The sequence below is a fragment of the Oryx dammah genome, unplaced genomic scaffold (genome assembly GCF_014754425.2).
Source record: "Oryx dammah isolate SB20612 unplaced genomic scaffold, SCBI_Odam_1.1 HiC_scaffold_20, whole genome shotgun sequence".
Lineage (NCBI taxonomy): Eukaryota > Metazoa > Chordata > Mammalia > Artiodactyla > Bovidae > Oryx > Oryx dammah.
In genome coordinates, this window is record NW_024070204.1 from 62,172,805 (window position 1) to 62,195,624 (window position 22,820).

Genomic DNA, 22,820 nt, shown 5'->3' on the forward strand with positions numbered 1-22,820 from the left:
CTTGGAGGAAACTTGGAGGTAGCTTCCTCATTCTCCTCATCCACCATCATGATGTTCAGAAGGGCAAGGTGGAGAGGAGGGGGCTGGAAATCTCTCACTCAACTTAGATAGGGCATTACACCAGAAATTTGGACAGTGCCCTGGCAACCGAGGGTGACAAGTGACCTATATGCACACATTGCCTGTGGGTCCCGGCTGCAGGGCCTCGTGACCTTTGAGATCCCATTCCCTCTGAGTTGCTCCTCTGACCCTACCTACCCCTGCAGCAGATAGTCTCCATGATGCCAGCCAGAAGTAAATCTTGATGCCTATGTGTTGAGCATCCGCACTGTTGTAGGTTTGCAATGTTTATATCACTGTGCTCCCTGGGCCCCTCTGTGGCTCGGGCAGAGTGTGGGGCTCTTCCTGACACACAGAGAGCACAAGCTTTGCTTATAAATATCGACCCTAAACCTGTCCAGGTTATATTACCACTAAAACCACCAGACATATTTAAACTATGATGGGAATTTTGTGCCTGGGGCTTTGTTCTGCTACAGTATTAAATAAGAATGGTGCATTCTTGAAGTTGAAGCAGGCATGTACATTTGTACCATGAAGGATACACAGTATTTAAGGGGGACGTTTGAAAATCCTACCAATAGGAGAACCTAAAAAAGTCTGGAAATCTTTAAAAAAAAATTTATTATGGAAATACTCAAACTATAAGAATAGTAAAATTAATCTCCATGTCTCACACCAAGTTTCATTTATGAAGAAGCTTATTTCATCTATACCCACCCACTCCCCTACCTCACAACTAGGATGATTTTGAAGTATATCCATGACAACTTATTGTTCCATCTATACCTATTTTAGGACATATCTCAAACCTAAGCATTTTTCTCTTTAAATTTAGTTATAATACTATATGTAATATCTGCAAAAATCAAGTTTCCTTAATCATTAAATATCCACTCAATATTCCAGTTTCTCTAGAAAATCCAACTTTTTGCCTTTGGAGTGAAAGACAGAAGTCATAGAAGAGTTTGGAAGGTTGAAAGGAAAGATCTCTTTGGGAGCTCTGATGATTAATATAAACAGAAGAAAAACCTATTTGGACTTCCTTAACCTGAAGTCAGTGATTGTTAATGCTGAAGAGGTTGTTACACATTATCCAGCCCCACCACACTTCCTTATGGTAAACTGAGGCACAGAGGAGTAAACTGCCTTCCTCAAATTCACACTGCCAATTAATGACACTCAATTTTAAAATCTTTGAGGCTCTATTTAGGATATTACTTATTTTGTTTTTTAAAAGTGCCATAGAAAGGACCTCTATGTCTAGGTCTTTGTGTGTGGATTTAAGGTCTGTGTGGCTACTCTGATGGTTTAGAGCTGTGCTGTCCAATTAAGTGCTCATCAGCTACATGTGGCTTTTGAACACATGAAATATAACTAGTCTGATTTGGGACTTGCTGTACATATAAAATACACACTGGGTTTCAAAAATTCAATGAATAAAAGGTAAAATATCTCATTAATAATTATTCTGTTGATTAATGTTGAAATAACATTTTTTATTTTTGAGTTATAAAAAATATTGTTAAAATTAAGTTCATCTGTTTCTTTTTACTTTCTTATCATGGCTACTAGAAAATATAAATTACTTTTTGGCTCACATTCTATTATATTTCTATTGGACAACACTAGTTCAGAGATTATCTTTTCAATGCAGGATTCCATCAGTTCATTATACAGCCAGGCCCTGCGGCTGGAGAGACCTGGAGAGGTCATCTATCCCACTGGTCTCTTAGCACTAAGGCTGGAAGCTAACCAAACCATCCAACAAAAAAATCTTATTTTTAAATATGTGTAGAACAATAAATCTCTTAACTTCCCATGGCTTGGTCTAACATAAGTGAGTCCTACAAGTAAGAGAGTCTTACATCTACTTGTACGAGTATTGTAAACAAAGCACTAGGAATTATTCTTGAACTATCCCTCCATCAACCTTCATGACTGATCTAAAAGCAAGTTCTACTTTCCAAATACCTCTCAGATCTCTACATTTATCCTCATCGTGACCTCCACAAGCAACTGCCTGGTCCAGGCAACCATGATCTCACCTAAGCCACTGTGTTTATCTCATTGTTGGTCTTCCACACCGTTCTTACTCCACCTTGGAAATCCATTCTCCACGTAGCGGTGCAGTAAGCTTCTCAGTGAGCACAGACGACCATGTCATTCCCCTCCTCAAAGGCCTCCAGTGCTTCCCATTTATTTCAGGATAAAATTCAAAATCTGAACGTGACCTTCAAGCTCAGCACGGTCTGATCCATCTCTCCAGCAGCACCTTGCCCATGTTCCGCAAGCTCTCTGCATTTTACTCACATTGGTCTTCTCTCAGTTCCTCATCCCTACCATACTCCCCTCCCTTCAGAACCTCTGTACATGCAGTTCCCATTGCCTGTAACACTCTTGCTCTCCCTCCACCCACTGTCGTCTGATTGATATCCATTTATTCAGATCCAGCTCAAAGCATCCGTTCCTCAGCACTTCTTGACCAGGGAAGGTATACTAATGTCAACACGCAGCACAGATCAGAGTGGTCATTTTCATTTGTTTGTGTGATTATTCACTTAATGTCTAACTCCCTTTGTAAACTCTTTGCTCCATAATGGTGGTGAGCCCATTAGCTCACACTCACTACTGTATCCCACTATAGTGCCTGGCACATAACAGGCCCTTAATTAATGGGAAGGATAAAGGAAGAAAGGTGAGGTGGTTGTACCAATAAGAACCAACCCTGTCTCTTCTTTCTTTACTAGAGTGGAAAGGGAACACCCCTCATCACTGTTCCTTCACAGTTCATTAACATGCTCCTGGACAGACCACCTGAGTAGCCCAGCTAAGGGTTAAGTCACTTCAGTCATGTCCACCTCTTTGCGCCCCCATGGACTGCAGCTTGCCAGGCTCCTCTGTCTATGGGATTCTCCAGGCAAGAATACTTGAGTGGGTTGCCATTTCCTTTTCCAGGGGATCTTCCTGACCCAGGGATCGAACCCGAATCTCTTATGTCTCCTACCTTGGCAGGCAGGTTCTTTACCACTAGCACCACTTGGGAAGCCACCCCCAGCTATGGATTAGCAAATTCTATGAGCTCTATTTTCAGTGACCATCCAGAATGCAACCACTTTTCACCACCTCTACTACCTGTACTATGGTCCAAGCCACAAGTTTCTTCCAAGATCTTTGACCTTTACTTTGAAACAGATGAAAATTACCTTTTAATAGAACCACTCTTAACTCTCCTCCTTCACCCTTGGCTCCTCAAGGCCTACTCAACACGATAGTCAAATTGATTCTATTAAAATGGAAGTCAGATCTTTTCACTCCCTTGCCTAAAACTCTCCAGCAATCTTTGGTTTTAAAGTCTGAGCTCATCCTGTAGCCTGCAAGTTCTCCATGATGTTGTTACCCCTCTGACCTCATGCCCCACCGCACTCTCCCTTTCTTACTCCACTCTAAGTCTGACGGCCTCTGGTTGTTTCTTGCACACACCAGGCATTCTCCCACCTCAAAGCCTTTGCACCTGCTGCCCTTTTTGCCTAGAAGCTCTTCTTATGGATACCTACATGATTCTCTCTTTGCTTCTTTCCAGTTTTTGTTCAATATCACCTTTTCAATGAGGCCACCCTAATTCTGATCCCTCCACCCCACATTCCCTATTCTCTCTCCTTCCCTGATTTATTTTTCTCCATATCTTCTAAAAAATTGTATAACTTATCTTATTCATTGTCCAATTCTCTCTACTAGAATGCAGACTCCATGAGGGCAGGAATGTTTGTTTTTTGTTTCCTGTTATACCTCCAGTGCCTAAAACAGTGTTTGTCAGGAGGTTGTTGCCAAATAAATGTCTGTTGACTCTAAGACTAAGGTTCAGCCCATGTACCTGAAAAACAGATGGACTTGCAACCAGCCATCCAGCATGACCACGCAGAGCTGGCCTGTTGTGTTAGGAGGGCCAGCTTGGCTCCACTTTGGAGCTATTTCAGGAGACTTGGAGGTTCCCTAAGTCCAGGTCAGCTGCTCACTGTCCCAGCTCAGTTCTGGTAACTGTCTGTGAGGCCAAGGAAGCAATCTGGCTCCAGGGAACATCTAAATAGCTCCTCCCCATAATCTCCCACCTCCCCCTCCTCCATCCCCACCGCGCACAAATATACCACACTAGCCCTCTCCCTTTCCAAGGACACAACTCAGGCTATTTCTAAAACAGAGATTCTGATCCAAAACAGTAGCCAACACATAGTGTATCTCCATGTGCACAGGAAAAGACAGGAGACCTCTGAGCAATTTCCTGGCCCCATATTTTTCCATGCCAGTAAATGAAGCCTTCTTTAGCTTGGGGACTCTCTCTCTGAACCAAGCCAATACCTTAATGGTGCGTTCCATTCCTTACTGCCCGGGCTTGTTTCTTTGTTCTTTTATTTTCCATTTTAAGTGATGGATGCCTGGATCCCTTGTGTCATCAAAATTTTGACAACCAGCTCTCCCGGGTGTTAACTACTAGTTAGGGTACACATAATGCTAATGGAGAGTTTCTTTCCTAAATAGGCATTTATTTAATAATACATAACACTTAAACTGTGCTTTCTGCCTTCAAAGAGTTTTGCAAACTTTACACTTCATTAAGCTGAGCAGCATTTGAGTTCCTGTTTTATGGTTGAGAACCGAGCAAAGTTAACCAATTTGCCTAAGGCTACAACTAGCTGTGCTTTGGACAAAGTACTTTGTCTTTTTTTAATGGATAAGGAGAATATAACCAATTTTAAAATGTAGTTATTTAACTACTGTCGTGATCAGTAAAATAGTCTTGAGTTCTGTGTGTTTTTTAAGACCATATTTGGGGTTCTTCCTTGGCTGTACTCACGCCTCCTTGTCTCCAGACACCACTTCACGTTCCTCTTCTCCTTCCTCCCCGACTCCTACCCCTCCTCCTCTTCCTTGCTTTTATTCTCTCCTGGCTCTTGGATAATTTAGCTTTTAGGAGGAACCAGCTCTACCCCCAATCCTTATCCCTGTTCCCCTGGGACCTACTCTCAGGTGATAAGCATATTGTTGTTAGTGGATTAAGAAGGGTTTAAGTCAAGTTTCTATGGATGGAGAAAACCAAATAATAAATTGTATAATATCTTCTTGGCTTATCAGTTTTAGTGGTGCGTAATTTAAAACATTTTAAATGCAAACAAATATGGATAGGTTATGGAGTAGAATGCAAAACCTAGGACAGGTTAAAGTCTGAAATTCTACCTATGGCAGATCATTTAGGATTTCCTTTCCAGATTTTTCTCTCCCATTAGCAGTACTTGGATTAGAAAACCCTGAGAAGAATTGATATAACATGGCACTTCCTCTGAGCTCTCTGGAGATGAAATATCAGGATTGACTTTCTAAGGGCTAGTAGAATCAGTCTTGTTATCTTATTGTTCCTTTGAGCAAGTAATTTTTTTTTAAGACTGTCTTGAAGGTAATGAAGATAAGTTGGGGCATCTTTTCCTCTGAATCTTGAATATCCACCAGGCAGCATCTTTATTAAGCTAAGGGCAGAGTGGCCTTTTTCTCATCATTCAACAAATAAAAGCAGTAAGCAAAGAAACCTATGATACTTGAGACTATGATTAAAAAGAAAAATCTGGGACATGTGTTCAAAGATAAATTTCTATTACATAATAATTTCACACTGAACATATTGAAGACCTTTAAAGAGAATAAAAGTACATGAAATAAAGGCTAAGCCACAATGACTTGGGTTTGGCTTTAACATGTCCACACCAAGGTGAACATGTCCTCAAGCCCCAAGGATACTTAAGCTCATGGCAGCATTGGGAGAAAAGGTACAGCAGCATGTATGTAAAAAGAGTAAAGAGCTAAGGGCACAGAACCCCAGCTCCCTCACCTACTAACTTTCCTAGGCCTCTCTTTTCTCAGCTATAACAACAGGATAATCACTCTTCATTTATCAAATATTTCTAGCTCTTCTCCTGAGCACATAGCACACAGTCAGATTGCACTTCCCTACTCCCTTTACATGTAGGCATGGCCATGTGACTAGCTTTGGTCAACAAAATGTGAGCACAAGTGACATGTGTCATTTCCTTGTGGAATCTTTGAGAATCAGTCCACGATTTCCATAATTTTCTTTTCCTCTACCATAGCAACCTGAAACATTTCCAGTATAGCTGTTCTGTAGCCCAGGTCCTAAAGATAACACGACCTAGATCAAAGCCATTGTTGATTCTTGTAATGAATATGTAATGGAAGGGTGAGATAAATCCTTGTTTTCTTCCTTTCTTTGTTTTTTTAAGCCATGGCGATTTAGAGTTTGCTTGTCACTGAAGCATTACCTAGTCTATCCAGACTAATACACTACTTCATTGATCTGGGGAAAGATTAAAACCAGACACCTAATAGTAATATTCATGACACATAGCAAGTGCTAAATAAAAGTTAGTTCTTTCCTTTCTTATTAAATTTCTCTGCTTTGTGATCCTTCTCAGCTCTTCCTTAGCAGCCCTGAGATGGCTGTTTCCAGTTTGAGAAGAATGAAAATAAACTTTAAGACTTCTTAAAGCGTTCCCTCATACCCTTTAAGAAAACGAGAGAGCCCTTGAGAGGTACAGAGTTGGAAATTCCCATGATGAGAAGAGAAGCTCCTCTCTGAAATTTATAAATGAGAAAGGAGCTGTGTGTCTTATCCAGGAAATCAGCCATAAAGTAAAACCAATGAACTCTGAAAACTTCCCATCGCAGAGAATGCTTTACCTGACAGCAACATGCTGCTGCGAAGGAGTTGCCATCAAGGGCACAGACCTTTTGTAGGGATTTGGTTCTGACTCTTCTGTAACAGGCTATGTGTTACAAGGTCAGGGCCTTGATCTACTTAGTACCTGCTTTTCTGACATTTTGGGGAGAATGACGAAGATGGTCAGACCTCAAACTTTTAACTTTTTCCTTACTGGCTTCTTAAGAGGTCTCTCTCTTCCTTTTCCTGATCCAGGCTGTGACTTCATGAGTCTGAGAGGAGAAACCAATGGGCCACTGCTGCTCATTTAGTCAAACCGGTTCAGTTCAGTTGCTCAGTCGTATCTGACTCTTTGCGACCCCATGGACTGCAGCACACCAGGTTTCCCTGTTCATCACCAACTCCCAGAGCTTGCTCAAACTCACTTAGACTTAATCATTAACAACTCATTGAATTACGTCATCAACCTTGTACTTTTTTAGGGTGTTTGACTCCACATTGGAACAGAAAAGTTTTTAATTTACTCTAGTAAATTTAGTCTTTGAGACCTATTCAGAGGGTAAATCTAATTGATCCATTTAGAAGGCATTCATTAGGTCTGTGGTTCTCTACACTGTTGAAATTCTTGAGAATAGAAGGAAAGAGGAAGGGAGTATATATGAAACAGAGCTGAATAAGACCTCCACCTCTGCAGTCTCTTCCAGAAATTAGAGGCAAGCAAGATACCTCTATTTCAGAACCTGCAGTGAGAGATGAGATATGCATAAAAATAGGAAATGTGACGAAGGGGATCATTGCTTCAGAAGATTTGTATTAAACATCTGGGGAAGGAGAGGCACTGCGCTGGGCACAGTCACAGTCCGACTTTCTCAAGGGCATCTGTTTTGTGAGGCTTCCCTGCAGAACTCTAACATCCCTGCCCTCCCCCAACTACTGGATGCCCAGTAGTACCCCTGGTCATTGTGGTAACCAAAAGGCACCCTCCCTGCTTCCAGATGCCTGGGGGTAGCGGTGGTAGTGGAATGCACTGTCCCTAGTTGGGCACTACTGAACCTGAGTCAGATAGCTGCTGGCAGCGCTGCATTAGAAGCCTCTCCAAGGGGTGTAAAGGGCCCCAGTGAGGCAGAAGGATCTGAAGAGAAGCCCGCCCGAGGCCTCCCGCCTCCCCTGAGGTGATGCTCTCTGTCTACATCTTACCTTGTTTTATGGACCCAAAGGTCCAAATGAAGCAGGACTAGCTTTGAGATGCTGGTAGTTCTGAAGAGACTTTCAATGTAACTGGAGTTTGGGGAATGAATAGAATTATTAGAAGAAAGAGGAAGAAGCTATAAAAGGTGCAAATTGGTTAGAAAGAAGCCCTAGACATGGCTTGATACTAAACCAGTTGGCTATTGGATGTCGATGGGGCCCTTTGAGCTTGCCCACAGCCCCATGGGACAGCTGAGAGGGCTGAAGGCACCTCACGTTGGGGTTCATGTTGCATGGCCACCTCAGAGGTCTGGCATATACTTATGTCAGCTCACAACCCTCTTCCTCATTTTTAAGTTGCATTCATTGGAGGAAGGGGGAGGATGAAGAGAGAAAGGGAAACTAACATTTACTGAGCATGTAGTATGGTCAGATAGAATGCTAGGAGTGTTCCAACCTTCTATGTCACAGAGAGGCTGAATGAGTTAGAAGGAGCATAAAACGAGGAAGATAGGCATCCAAGGGTTTGAATTCTATGTCTTTCATTTACCAACTGTGAGCAGTTCATCTCTGAGCCTCAGGTTTCTCATATGGAAGCAAAACAAACAAGAAAGAAAACCACCTCACAAGGTTAATTCTGAGATTTCATAAAATAAGACATATAAACACCTGACCAAAAGCCAAAACAAAACAAAACATAACAAAAACACTCAATAAATAATAACTATACTAATGTGTTTTGGTTTCCTAACAACACTGGTGAGAAGAGATTCCCATGGTCATAAAGAGGAAGAAGAAGGACCTGAAACAAGATTAGGGCTGAAGTTTAGAAAAATGATAACACAAATCAATAATTCTCATTCTAAGTTCTCTGTTTTTTTTACTCCAGGCCTTTTCATCTGGACCTTCTGAGGGAAATTTTCAGCAATTGCTCCGGACCTGAAATGGGCCTCAGAGAGCCCTGGTTGTGCACTGGCCAAACCATTGGGATGGTGGGGAGGGGTTTCTGGGTGAAATGTTGTGGACAGAGACACAGTGGGGAGCATGCAGAGGAGCGTGGCCTGCTGGAGGGGAGACAGAAAACCCCGCTTCCTGAGGTGGCTGACAAGACCGGCGTCTCAAGAAGGAGGTGTGTGGAGGTCTGGGGATTTGAGGTCTTCTACTTGAATACTTTGAAGAACCGACACATGGAAGGACTGGATTTGTTTTGTGTGGTCCCAGTGAGTAGAAATAGGGTCAATGGATGGAGATGAATATGGAAAGCTCAAACTGAGTTTTATTCATGTAGTGTCCATAGCACCAGCATAGAGCCTTGCCCCCATGGGACAGCCAAGGGTGAGTAGCTGCTAGGACTATTATTGCCTGGCCTTGGAACAAGCACCCAATTCGGACAAGCTGATTGTGTCTGCGCTGGCCCATGTGCCTGACACTTTTGTTAGAAAAAAACTATGTCAGCCAGCAGTGACACTCAGGGTGGCCCATTTTTAAAAGTCTAGTGAGGGCTTCTTTTCTCCTGCCATCAACACCTCATTTTGCAAACACTGAAAGAAAAACTTTCTATCTGGCTCAAAGGTTGTTTATGGAATAAAGCTAAATAACTATCCATGGGATGATCTGGAAGTGAAATTTTAAGCTAGATAAACATTGAGCCTGCTATGAAAGGTCATTCTAACTTCCTTTGACCCTCTCATAACTGTGATCCTCAGCATTTTGGTTTGTGGCAAGAAAGCAATGCTTTTCTCCTCCCATTTAGATGGTCTACTGGTCTTGTTTCCTCTTATAGTTTTTGATGAGGAATAAAGCCTGTACTTGACATGAGCGCCAGACTTTTCCTGCCTGATCCATTAAATGCATATTTTGATGAATCTAATGCATAAAATTGATAGATTTGTAAAGGCTACTGGACCAGAAGATATAGAAACCTCATCTCTCTATCTCGAGCTCACTGAAGCAAATACTCCCAAATACAGCATCTGCATAAAAACCCTGCCTGTAACTAAAGAGATGTAGAGGAGAAGTTATATGGATCTGGATTGCCTTTGCTGCCTGCGCCACGTTTTCACTTTTCATTAATTCATCCCAAAAAAGGTCCATCAAGTTCCAACTCTATGACAAGAAGAGTGCCAAGTGGTGCCACAGCAACAACCACACTTGCTGAATGTTTCTTATGGAGCAAGAATGTGTAAGTTATCACGTCAGTTAACTCATGGGACCTCACAGCATCCTATGAGGTAGGCTCTACACTTTCCCCCACTTTGCCAGTAAGGAAACTGGTACACAAATAGGTTAAGCAGATTGCTTAAGGTCACACAGGTTACAAAGGAAGGAACCAGGAGTCTTTGGGGAGATAGTTGTTAGACAAAGGAAGAGATTAAACAGTAATGACTACTTCCAGACACTTTCTATCTAGACTTCTATCAAATGTACAAACTTACTATAGGTAGCAGTTTTAGAGTGGAAAATTTCATTTATACCAGAAGACCTAGATTATTCAAAGCACCTCCATATAATTTATTGGAAAACCCCAGCTTTGGTCTACAGACAGTGGTTTCCAGGTTTCTCAGCATGATTCCCTTTGTAAATTTCATAAATTCCATAACTAACTTAACTCATTTTGCAAATCCCCAGTAAAAATACAAAATAACCAAAAGCTATTTTTAATTCAGTAATTTAAAATTTTGCATTAATTTTACATTTTATATTAATTTATATCTTATTAATTACCATGATATAAAGAACCATATTTGAAAGCAGAGGTACATATACTTTCAAAACATTAGTCCGTGTACAAACAGTAGGCGCTTGACATCCAAGTAGAGACCCCTTGACTCCTTGCAATAACTCCATAGACCCTGCAGATTCACAGAGCTGCATGATTTCTGCCGAATCATCCATCATCTCTCAGCTTTAGTCTACTCATCTTTAAAGTGGGGATAATAAGAGCTTTTACAAAGAATCTCAGAGAGAATTAAGATGAGATCAACAAGAATTTGGAGGGTTCTTGTCTGAGGGAGTACAAAAATGGTTAAAAAACAGTCTCTGACAAATATGGTTCCAATGTAGTTAGGGAGAACAGACACACATGAAAGAATTAGTAAACAGGGCAACCCATTAAGCTAAACTATGTCTTCTGGAAGCTTCTAGTATGTGGTCTAATAACATATAAGGCATACAAAGGAAGATACTTTGAATAATCCAGGTCTTCTGGCGGCAATGAGTTTTCTACTCTTAAACTGCTACCTATAGCAAGTTTGTACGTCTGATAGAAGTCTAGATAGAAAGTGTCTGGAAGTAGTCATTACTGTTTAATCTCTTCCTGTGTCTCTTTCCTTATATATATGTAAGATGTATGTAAAGAGGGTTCACTATCACCTTACACACAGAATGGAAATTCAGTTCCTGTAAAAGTCATCAGATATTTTTTATTGTTTTTGCCGGAGGTCTGCTATCTCTGGCTGGGATCCTTGAAGTCACAGGGATGCACAGACTGGCTGGGTTGAGATTCATCCCTCGCTGTGCTGCACTGAGACTAGAGCTGGGAAATAGGGGCATACGCACATCATAGTGACGGAAGGTTTGGGTCTGGTTTGGTTTGGTTTGAAACTGCAACTTATATTTATTAAATGACTACCATGGAGAAGAAGTTATACTATGGCCCTAATATTAACATTTAATGATAGTTTGATCCAAATGTAATTTAAGGCACATTTTTCATGCAAATTGAAACTTGCTGCTTAACTGGCTCAACTCCCAGCATAATGTTACATACAATCTTGCAGTTTTACAGCCTGCATTCATCATATTTTCAGGATATAACTGACTCCAGGGCATAGAATTTTGGAAGAAGTTCCCCTCAATGATACTAACTTGGGGGCAGCAGAAATTACTCCAGTCTCTCCCTTTATTCTTGTTGGATTGAAAAAAAAAAAAAAAAACCCTTCAATCAGCCCAGCATTCCAAGTTCATGATGCTAATGAGTACATAATTTGATAACTTAGATGCCTCTCTTCCCTCCTCCCCGAAGAGAGTTTCAGGTCCCGTGGGCAGGAGGGAAAGCTCAGATTAATAATTAAAAGAGCTAACATTTATTGAATATTACTATGAGGCAGGCACTGTGAGTAAGCAGTTGTTTGAATTATCACTCTTAATCCTCACAACAAACCCTAAGAGGGTGGTGTGATTTTGTACCTGTCATGCAGATGAAAAAATTAAACTATGCATGATCACACCACTGGCAAGTGAGAGGATGGAGACTTGATCTCAAGTAGCTGCCCCCAGAGCAGAGGTTGTAACCACTCCTCTATGCTGCCTTGCCACTCCCCCTCATTCCTGGCTTCCAGGACTGTTTTCTCACCCTGGTTGACACTCATATTTCACATGTTGCCAAGGGAATAGGGACCCTATAAATTGAGAGGCAACTGAAGGAGAAGGAACATAGCCTTTGGCTATGGCTTTATATATGGCATTCGGTGACATGCTGGCAGGGAAAGGACAAGAGGAATGTAGATGGATGTGAAGTGATCATCCTTAAGGAAATTATCAGAACATGGAAATTAAAATCAGAAGCATTTTCATTGTATATGGATATGTACTTAATTGATCCAATCCCTTATTGATGAATAATTATGCTATACTAATCTTATTTTTTTAATCTTGCATTGTAGGTATATCTTTTTACATCATCTAAGTATATTTGTAAGATAATTTCTAAGAAGAGTCACTTTTACATTTTTATAGACACTCACAAATTGCTCTCTACAGTGAAATTTTACTAATTCTCCATTCCACCATCTATGTATGACAGTACTCTCCAAATCCACAGAAACAAATATCCAAACAAGTGCCTCAACTTTTGTTTCATCAAGTAGGTAAAAAATGGTATCTCATAGTTTTAATTTGCATTTATTTATTATGAAGTAAAAGATTCTTGAGAGTCCCTTGGACAGCAAGGAGATCAAACCAGTCAACCCTAAAGAAAATCAACCCTGAATATTCATTGGAAGGACTGATGCTGAAGCTGCAACTCAAATACTTTGGTCACCTGATGCAAAGAATTGACTAATTGAAAAAGACCCTGATGCTGGGAAAGATTGAAGGCAGGAGGAGAAGGGGACGACAGAAGATGAGATGGTTGGATGGCATCACTGACTCAGTAGACATGAATTTGAGCAAACTGTGGGAGAGAGTGAAGGACAGGGAAGCCTGGTATGTTGCAGTCCATGGGGGTACAAAGAGTCGAACACGACTTAGCAACTGAACAGCAACAACAACATATTATCTTTTATTTTTCACATGTCTAAGAACTAACTATATTTCATTTAATAAGAAATGTGTTTCATGTCATCTACCCATTTTCTGGTCATATTAAGTTCTTTGTGATATACATCTTTAGAATGTTTCCCCTAGTGTTTTATTTGCTATTTTGATCTTGCTTATTGAATTTGGGCCCTATAGAAGCTTTTTAATTTTAATGTATAACAGATGTTAAGGCTTTTAGATAAAACTAGAAAGACTTTTCCTACTTCGAGATTTTTTTAAAAATCTGCCATTTTCCTATTATTTTTATGTTTTTATTTTTAACATTTTAAATCTTTGATCTATCTTGAATTTTATGAAATAAAGAACAGATATAAGTGTGTTTTCTCCCTAGGTGTCCCAATCATTAGTTACATAATCTAACTTTCCCCTCTGATATGCAATGCTATTTTTGTCATATATTAAACTTCCATATGCTTTTAGGTTCACTCACTTGCCTTCTGTCCATGTGTCAATGAGCACACTCAAGCCTCTATCACTAACTCAGAGTTTAGCTTTCTCTCCTGCATTAACATTCTCAAATCAACACACAATAAGTTAATGGAACACTTTATGAATTTCTTGCAATAACACAAGTCCTCTTCTCCTCCACTGCCACTAGCTAACAAAATTAAGGGATTTTTTTTCTTTATCATCAGTAGGAAAATTTTAATTACAATAGTAAATCTATATGAAAGTATAAGGGACTGAGAATTAGATACTCCATTCTTGGTCAAATAAACAATTTGGGGTTAATCCGTAGTTTCCTTTTATAAGAGCCAGTGTAAAGCACATGCGCCATAAATGAAAGAGATAACACTTTATTAAGTAAACCATTACCGTCTCCCAAAAAATCCACATTGGTTGAAGGCAGATACACTCGGCACTTTCTATCCTAATCCTTCTGGGGTACGATCTGCTCACAGCTGAACGTCCTTCCTAACTGTAGGCACCAAGTATGTGATACCACAGTTCCTTTCCTAGGAGGCTCAGAAAGAGCAAGAGGAGCTAGTGTAAAGCATGAGACATCTGGGCACTTAAAAGGTTGTGCAGACACACCAAAACGATGCATTACTGAGGTGCACCTTCTTTTCCAAAACCTAGGCTCTTCTCTCCTTCTCCAACATCCTCATTAAGACTCACGGCCTAGGCTACAGCCAGCAGATAAGAATTCTCCATCCCTGGGGTGGGGGGGGGGGGTTGTGTAGACAACACTGGGAGCAGAGGAACTGTGGGCATGTGGGAGGAGACACCAGCTTGCTTGCTGCATTGTGTACTGGCCATCTCCTAAGTGTTGAGAAAGACCATGATTGCCCTACTCTCTTAAAAAATCCAGTAGGGGCTAGGATTCTGGATATACCTAGAGCAACCTTGTAGAGCTTTTTGCTTGTTCTTCACCCTAAGAGTTCAAGTTCTAAAAGTTCAGGAGCTCCACTTTGATGGATAAAGTATGGTGCTCCTTATAGCACCTTCAAAGTTTTCAATACATACATTTTTCAGGATAAGAAAGACCCCTCTTTGTACATTTTTTTTTTTTAACTGAAAAAGCTACTAGGTGTGGAGGGAAGGAGAGGAAGCTCCACTATGCTATGGGGAAGAAAACCACCTGAATTAGAAAAACAGCAAGAGCCAAGTAGTGGCTTTTGTGGCGGGTGTTCCATAAAACAGCACTGAAAACTCAAAGTTCTTTCTCTCCCTACACTTCCTGTGGAAGAGGGCCAGAGGGGCTCAATTAAGGGGGAGAAGCCACTACCTCCATCCAGGCAGAGGCGTTTTGTCCGGGCCCAAGCCAACCAGAGGCTATTCCGGTCCTCTCCCTCACTCTCTTCCGGCCCGGCTTCCTTTCCCCACCCCTCCAACAATAGCCCCCTCTTGATTTCTGTTCTAAGCCAGAACGGTGAGTCCCCAGTGCAGAGGAAGCTCTAAGGATTCTTTCGAACTGGGAAGAGTGAGGGGTGTGTGCTGGCATCTGCTCCTGGGCGGTGATGCTGGGGACCCAACCCTCTTTTCCCAGAGGCGGGTAGCAGGGGGTCTCTTGTCCCCGTCCTCCAGCTTTCAAATGAGGAAGCTGGCAGAATACCTCTTCTTCCTGGAAGAAGACAATCTGAGATACTCTATCTTGTACTATTGCATTTAAATATTTTTTCAAGCTGCTGAAAAAGCTGGACACCTCTTTGGAATGATGTTCCCCAAACTTGTCACTACCCCTCCTGGGTCTTCCGTAAGCCACAAGATGATACCACGAGAAAGATGTTCCCCTCTGAGGCCCCTCCCCAGATTCATCAGAGCTGGAGAAGTGTCTAGGAATCTATCCCAGTGACTCTGATGTTTGGCTCACAGAACACACTTGAAAAACAATACCCCAGACATTTACTTTCTGAGATTATCAGGGTCCCTTTGTATGGTGTCACATTGCTAGTTGAGACCATCAAAGTCATGCCTAACGTTGCTCAGAGCTGATAGACTTGAGGTTTGTCCAGTAACACCATTATCCAAGAGGGAGTAATGCTGTCTTGGACAAGTTCAGAGTTTATGAAAGGGCTTTGTAGCTCCATAGGAGAGGGACCTATGTCAATCTGTGTATACAACAGATCAAAACCCTAAGGCAGTGCTGCTCAAACATGAATGTGCACCTGAGTCATATGGAGATCATGTTAAAATGCCAATTCGGATTCAGGGGGTCTGGGATACAGCCCGAGATTCTGCTTTTCTAACAAATTCCCAATACCATACTGTTGGTTATTTGACTACATTTGAGGAACGCTGCCATAAGGGATGGGCTTCCCCAATGGATCGGCAGTAAAGAGTCTGCCTGCAATGCAGGAGACGTGGGTTCGACCCCTAGGTCGGGAAAATTCCCTAGAGGAGGAAATGGCAACCTACTCCAGCATTCTTGCCTGGAGAATCCCATGGGCAGAGGAGCCTGGTGGGCTACAGTCTGTGTGTGTGTGGGGGGGGTGCTGGGAGGGTCACAAAGCAACATGACTATGGATGCACACACACCTTAAGGGATACTTAATAAAAAAAAAAAGTTATTAGCTGCTTCCTCTTTAATGAGAAGGCTGAAAACAAGCAACATCAATTCAGTGACCTTGAGTAAATCATTTAATTTTTCTAGCTTATTTGTTAAACAAGGTAGGTGCCTTTCCTCATCTCTAAAGCACCTACTTCTTAGAATGGGAGGGTTAAGTGAAATAACGTACATAAAGTTCTTGGCAGGCCCCAAACTCTTCCATAAATACTGCGGGTGGTGGTGGTAGTGCTCTTGTGGTTATCTCATTCCCCATTAATACCAGTGGCCGTCACAGAATGAGGTCAAAGTGCGGCCGTAACAGATCATAGGCAAAGAGAAGGGGGAAGAATTCCTTTGTGTAGTCCTGGTATTTGGCAATAAAGAGATAGGCTTTATCAATGAGAGGTCTTAACAACTAAGACAGCAAAGTTGTTATCATATTTATACATATATTTACCACTTTTACATTTGCCATGTAAATGCAAAACTGCCACAGTCCAGTATTTGTTTGTTTTGGCTGTCTCCAGTGCCTAACTATATAAAGGAAAGGGTATTGTGCACCACAAGGATATCACGTTTCCCTCCCTGAATTCACTCCTTCATGTTTGTGTAAACTCAACCAAAGTGGCATCCCTTTAACTTGGATTTACAGCCCTGCCTGTAAAAACCAGAGAGCACTGAGCATTTCCTACAAGGCTAAATCCTGGCTCATGACTGCCTCAGTCAAGGAAAAACAAATGACCACTCTCTCTCTCGCCAAAAACAATGTCTAACCCATCATCTGCCCAGAAGAGAAATGGAAAACAAAATGCAACCAACAGTCTTTTCTGTGTATCTGATAAATGTTTATCACCCAGGAACAAGTGTGTAGGGTCCTTACCAAGATGACACATTAATATACAGGTAGCGGCCCCAGGCATGTGATGGACGAGTAAGCCATTCAGTCAATTCAGGTGGGAAATAAACATGTCAAGCTGGTAGTTTGGCATTGTCCAGAATCCCAGAGAGTTTGACTGATTTTTAACTTACTAACTGCTGTGTTTAGTATTAACTAAAAATGGCATGTTTCACTCTATAGCCCACTTATTTATCATCCATTCAACAAATATTTTGTACATCTATTATATGTTCTAGGCTGTACGCTTACAGCAGTGAACAAAAGAAGGCCCTGTCCTCACGGTGCTTACTTTCTAGTGAATTTATGTATTATACATAACTTCTGAAGAAGACCAGCTCTTATTCTTTTATCTAAATGTATTTGATATTTGAATAATTAAAAAGAATAGGCATCATTAGGCTAGCTGTTTCTGACAGTGCACATCAAAGTATCTGCTGTCTCTCTGTCACGTGGAGAACTATATCCATCGCTGCTTTACTTATTAGCCACACGAAGTTTTCTTTTGATAGCTGATTTAACATGACTTGTGGGTGCTAGTTTTTCAAACACCATTATCAATCTTTCGCCTTTCCATGTCAGTATTAACTTAGGGACAAGGATCTAACTTCTAATAAAGGCTCAGCACAACACACATTGTAAAAAGGTGAAAATAAAACCAAAAAACTTATATTGAATCTACATTCTTTAAAGTGAATATAAAAACAGTATCTGTGTTTTCTTTGATTAAAGAAAGAATGCATGCTCACTATAAGGGACAAATAATATATAAATGCATAAATCAAAAAGTGCTATTCATATAGAATTCTAATATTTATAATTGTAAGTAATTGCTCTTTATAATATATGTCATTATAGAATATTGATCAGATGGGTTGCATATTCCTTACTCCATAAAACTAACAGCTTCTAGAATAACAATTGATATATTTGAAACTAATTTCTAAAGAGAACATCCAATGCCGAATAGGAATTATGCTTAAAAGTATGGTTCTTAGAACAAAAATGTAAAAATACATTTTAATGTCAATGCAATCCTGAAGAAAATAGAACAAAACAGTGATCACCCATTTTTGAAAATCACAGGCTGTCAGCATGAGAGTCTTATAGATCACCTAGTGCAGTGGGCAGAAGAGTGTAAACAAGTCCCAGAGGAATTCTAATACACACTCACACACACACAGACGCCCTTGAGGGTTGCTGGTTTCATCCAACTTCATCATTTTACAGAGAAAACTGGGGTCCAAGCAAGTGCAGACCTCTCAGGTCATATGTGGAGAGGGTGGCAGAGGCTGGCAGAAGTGCTCTGACTCCCAGTCTAGTCTTTGTTCTCTTATTCCAAGCCACCTGAGAAGACGCTTGTTTTGCACTTTAGGGTAGAACAACACAGCTTCAATCTACTCTCCAAAGGTTAGGTTGTCCAAGCAAGTCTCTATTGTATCAGGGCCTCTGACTCTAACAAAGGAACCTCAATGGTTTGGGATACTGGTGGTCGATTTCTGGTCGTTTTTGTGGTAGTGTTTTGCTCTGGTAAAGTGGAGAGGGAAGTTTAACTAAGTTAAAGTATCATTATTACTGGATAGACTAACTAGCATGCAGGTTTTAAAGTTTAGAGTGAGAGAAAAATAGCAGTTGGAGCTCGCTCTCTCGCACACACACACACACAGACAATAGTGGTGCCAGGGTCCTGTTTATTGGTGATAGGTGGCGAGCCGCTAAAATGTTTGAGGAGAGGGTCACTGAGTGTCCTTAGTCTTTACTGTGAGGAGAACATGTCACTTCAAATCTGTTCGTCTCTGGCTGAGTCACGAACTGCCACAATGGTCTCCAAAAAAAAAAAGCCTCTAGCCCTCCACTGCCAGGGAAAAGGTCATCAGCAACCCAGAGCTCACGATCTTGGGGAAGTGGGTGAAAGGGAGAATGAAACGTCCACAACACCATGTAGTTTCTTCATGATGAAAATTGAAGACTTTCATCCCAAGACAAACTCTCCCCTACTCTCTCCTTTGCTGAACACAGCTGGCATTTTAATGAGGCTAAATCTGGCTGTTTCTGCCATCAGCAGAGATAAACATCAAAACGTTAAACTCTGCTTTCCTTTGTTTTGCAAGATTTTGGGATTCAGGATAGCTTCACTCAATGTGTGCCCAACTTCAAAGATATGAGGGATGATTTTTTTTTTTTTTGGCAGACTCTTGGTATAGTATTGATCAAGGATTATGATACAAATTATAGTGTGTATATTCTACTCTCTGCATTCAAAAGACAGTACCTTTAAGTATTAATATAAGACTTAAAAATTACATCTGACATGGGCTGACTCCTACTACTTACCATACTATGTATTAATTGTGTTACATAAATAATCTTGTTTAATCCTCACTACAGCTCGATTACATAGATGCAATTTTACATTAGGGGAAACTGCAGCTTAGAGGAGTTAATTACCTGGCCAAATTAAATGTCACACAGTAAGTGACAAAGCTGGATTTCAAACCCAGATTTGGACAACAACAAAGCCTGTGCTTTGATGTTCTGCTTGCTCGCATTTAATTCACATATCAGCCCACAGGACACATCCTAACATGATTTAACATTTACACAGCAAATTTATGGTTTAGTTATATGTACAACTTTGGCACAAATTAATTAATGCAACCTTCTGTGTGTCAAATTTTGGCTCATTTCAAGCTGGAGTTTCCTTAATGATATCACAGAAGAGCCTCTGATGACTCCGAGTAAGAATCACACACTGGAAGTTTCCACAAATGCCAACTCACTCCTTGGAATTGAGTGAAGACAGATTAGTAGCAGATAGGTTAAGCTTGTCAATGACTTTCTTCTTTAGGGAGCTGCATTTTTTTTCCCCCAGTGTCCAACATTCTCATGGCAATGGCTTAACAACTCAAATGGAAATCCTGAATATATATTTTTTCTTTTACAGAAAAGAACCTATCTTGAGTGCCTTAGTCTTGGGCCACATTGGAGACACAGGCGCAGGAGGGGCTGTTTTCTGTGCCATAGGCAGACCCACCTTTTGCCCTACTTGTCGGTGGGACTCTGCTGTCATTTTTTTCATATTGTGTTGCATCTGATGCTTTTATTCAATAACCCAAATGAGACAGTATCCTCTGATGTTGATCTAACTGGGCATAAAATTAAATATATTATCAAGGAAAAATGAAACTGAAAGGAGCACGAAAAATTGCAGCCCTGAGTTTTCTACTGAGTCACATTTGCTGATAAAAAATGGAAAAAAAAAAATGCCCAAGCTGATCAGTCCCGGCTACCTTTTGACCTGAAGATCTATGAAATGGGGTAAATAAGGGTAGGTGGTAGGGGAGCTAGAAACCACTTTCAATTATTATTAGTATAATTTTGCTTCCACAAGCAGGAAAACGCTATCATATCTCTTTCCCATTGCTCATTTTATAGTGCTCCTAAGGAAAGTCTGTTGAAAAAAAAAGGAGAAGAAAAAAAGAAGTCTGACTAATGGAACAAAACCCATATAATAGTCCAATTTTATATTTTCTTACTCTTATTAAGATGGCTCAGTTTTAAATAAAGATTAATTACTTGAGCGTGGTTAATGCATAGTCTGGCCAAATTAATTTATAAATGAGAGAGCAGCTAATTTTATTACACTCTTCACATCCCAGATGACTTCAATCAGTAAATTTCATAGAAATGAATATAAGAAAAACCTCTGCCTGTCCTTTGTCTTTCAGCCATTCAACACCTCTCTGGGTTGAATGATTAATATTAGTAAATATACACAGTCTTTCAGAGCAACCTTGTGGTCTATTTTTGACAATGTGATCTTGACTCCCTTGTGGCTTGCCATGATGAGTTTTTTGTAACATTACACATTCTGATGAATCTAAATGAAGCAAGATAGACTTTTAAAAATTAATTGTGTGTATAATCTTGACTGGTTTGCTCTATTCTATTTGATGCTTAAAAAACCAGGCACTGGATAAACATTCTTCAATGTTCTGCTGGGTTTTTCACTCCTACTGACACAGGTGAACGATCTCAATCTTCTATCCCAGTGGTATGTTGTTTTCCAAAATTAAAGCTGCTTGCCCCTAAATCTTTGCCCTCTTTTGTGTGGCAGATGACATCTTCAATTGACAATGGATAATAAATTTACACTCAACCCACATGTGGAGCCTGAACACATAAGCATACCCCACCCCCCCTTACAGTACAAATCAAAGTGACATTCTCTTTTTCTTCCTCCTGCCTCAGTGAGGCAGAATAACAGTCACAAATTAACAGTCCTCTTTGAGGCAGGGGATGTTGAATGAAAAGGAAAGAACAAGAGCAGGCACCTCCATCAAGATAATGGGTAATAAAATCCCCAGAGAAAACCACAGTTCTTAACAGACACCCTGAAAAGGCTCCCAGGACACAGCACTGAGGAAGAGCAAATTCTCAGTGAGACACAGCACTCCAGTGGCTCTTGGTTAACCCACCAGCTTATCTGTGCCCAAATTCAGATTTAACACAATGTTCTTCTTAGCCTAGTGCAATTCTATGTCCAGTTCTGCCAGGCTCAACCCTGCAGAACATCAGTATTCTCTCAAAAAAAAAAAAAAAAAAGACATACAAGCTTCAATTCTGGGCCATCCTTCAGTCACACCCTTTGAGTAAGGATTACACCCAGTAAGGCATTTTCTGTGGAAGATGCCCACAGCAACATCCATCGCAAGGAGATTGAAATGGAAGTAGAAAGGATTGCGTGGGTAACTTACCAGCTCCTGAGTCTGAGTGGCTGCAGCCGCCCCCGAGGTTTACCTGATCCCTTGTCTCTCTTTCTCCCTCTCTTTCTCCCTCCTTGTGTACAGATTGCAGGGAACTTAAAGAACTCGCAGGGACAGTGTTTCGAATGACTTAAGAAAGAGAACAGGAACAATACTTCGTTCTCTTTTTCTCAGATGAGTACCTTCGGGAAGAAGGAAGGAAGGGAGGGGAGAGGGAGGAAGTCAACAACCCTTTGCTTTCCTGAAAAAAAATAAGGAAACAGAAGATAGACATCTCATTTTCTCTTAAACAAAATGTTGGAAGGGGCAAAAAAAAAAAAACTTTGAAAAAAGGAATTCCTCAAATATGCTCTCTGCCCTGGGAGCTTTAAAGAGATGAAAAGCCTTACTGGCCTGTCCTGTCCAAACAAATGGTGTTCCAGAAAGGCAGACTCTCCTGAGCTTGCAGCCTGACATCTAGTTTGCAGAAAAGACACAACGAAAGGGGAACAAATCCATCTCATCCACTCTGATGGAGGGAAATTTCGGTCTGTCATGCTAACCAAGGCAAACCTGCAGCCTGTGAGGCCAGGCGTGCACAGGTCAGCCCCAATGTGTGGCTCTCCCTGGGCTCTGTGAAACACCAGCATTGCTGCAAGTCTTCAGCCTGACTCTAGAGCTTTCCATTCTTCCAGGACTAAACAACAGATGTATGCATTGGTCACTGAGCCTCATGCAGAGGACCAAGATTTCATCTTTGTTTGATGGATGAAAAACAACAGCAGCAACTCACCACATTGCTGCTGGACATAGTTATCCCAGAACTGTTGTTCACATTGTCATGTCCTTTATATTCCTAGTGCTTTTTGGATTTAGTCACCTCTGGAAAAACCAGAAGGT

The 22,820-nt window shown here is 40.9% G+C and overlaps 1 protein-coding gene across 1 annotated transcript in view; it reads right to left on the reverse strand.

Annotated features, from left to right (window-relative positions):
* ZNF366 (zinc finger protein 366) overlaps nucleotides 1-22,290 on the reverse strand; it is a 62,070-nt gene extending 39,780 nt beyond the window's left edge. Inside the window, exon 1 of the mRNA XM_040262696.1 lies at nucleotides 21,933-22,290. The gene's annotated coding sequence lies outside the window, so the exon portion shown is untranslated. The remainder of the gene's footprint in view (nucleotides 1-21,932) is intronic.
* Between the last annotated feature and the right edge of the window lie 530 nt (nucleotides 22,291-22,820).